General features: G+C 58.6%; 1 long non-coding RNA gene across 1 annotated transcript; it reads right to left on the bottom strand.

Moving 5' to 3' along the window:
• Positions 1 to 73: 73 nt before the first annotated feature.
• Positions 74 to 1,002, bottom strand: LOC117800038. The gene is made up of 4 exons (XR_004623056.1): positions 901 to 1,002; positions 584 to 690; positions 397 to 497; positions 74 to 180 (listed from the first exon to the last, which is right to left on the bottom strand). It is a non-coding gene; the product is annotated as an uncharacterized LOC117800038 (long non-coding RNA).
• Positions 1,003 to 1,063: the final 61 nt, after the last annotated feature.

The following is a 1,063-nucleotide window of genomic DNA, read 5'->3' on the forward strand; positions in this document are numbered from 1 at the left end:
CCCTGTGGGAAAGCGGGGGCTTTGGGGGGTGGAGGGGAGGGGCGGGCAGGGCTGGCAGTAGACTTACCTGGCTCTCGGGCATAGAAGTGGTCAGCCTTGGTGGTCCTGTCATGGAACAGGCCATCTCCAGGACGAATATTCACATAGTGGATGTGGGCTGCGGCCTGGGCCTTGTCATACCTGCAGATCAGGGGGGATTCTTGCAACTCCGGGGAAATGGGGGAGGGGCAGGCTTCCCAAAGGCCAAGCTGTGGGGTGCTAATGGTGGGAAAGCCTTGCTTGTAGGTGCCGGAGGCCTCATAGGCACGGTATTGGCCCCAGAGCCTTGGGTGGCACAGTCCACATGTCACTGAGAGCTCTTCACCCTCCTGGTGGAAGGCCACCGTCCTTTTGTACCTGTCTGGGGGCAGACCCTGGGGCCTGTAGGCTTGTTTCTGCTCCGAACACATGGGCCCATAGCCAATCTTGAAGTCTCCCAGTTGCACGCTGGAGAAGGCCTGTGGGCGGACAGAGGTGGGAAGGGCAACACCACCCAGCCCCTATCGCTGCCCTCCCCAGCACCACCAGCCCCACCTTGATTTACCCTCTTACACATCAAGGCCGGTGGGCTCGGCAGGGCCTGGAAGTGTCTCTGGTAGGAGGTCCCATCGTCCTGTCCCCTGTGGTCCCACCTGAAGGGGTTGAGGCCCCCTGCGGATGAGCAAGAGTAGACAGAGAAGGGCATTAAGCCCCCGCAGCCTCAGGCCCACTGGGATGCAAGTCCTTCCCTGAAGAGGGGAACTGGGCGGTTCTGACTAGCCTCGCCCGAGGGCTGCGGTGAAAACACCAAAAATAACACAAGGAATGATAACAAGAAACTACCAAGCGCTGAACCCGGCATCTAGGTTAAGTGCTTCGAACCTCTTTTGCAGGGTTCGTATTCTCCCCACCGTACAGCCTTCCTGAGGCTCAGAGAGGCCAAATGACCTGCCAGAAGTCACAGAAATTCAAAACCAGAACTGAGTCAAGTCCAGATCTGACAATCCCTGAGTCCAGTGTGGAGGGACTCTGACTGATGTCCACC

Source organism: Ailuropoda melanoleuca, unplaced genomic scaffold (assembly GCF_002007445.2).
Source record: "Ailuropoda melanoleuca isolate Jingjing unplaced genomic scaffold, ASM200744v2 unplaced-scaffold62485, whole genome shotgun sequence".
NCBI classification, from domain to species: Eukaryota; Metazoa; Chordata; class Mammalia; order Carnivora; family Ursidae; genus Ailuropoda; species Ailuropoda melanoleuca.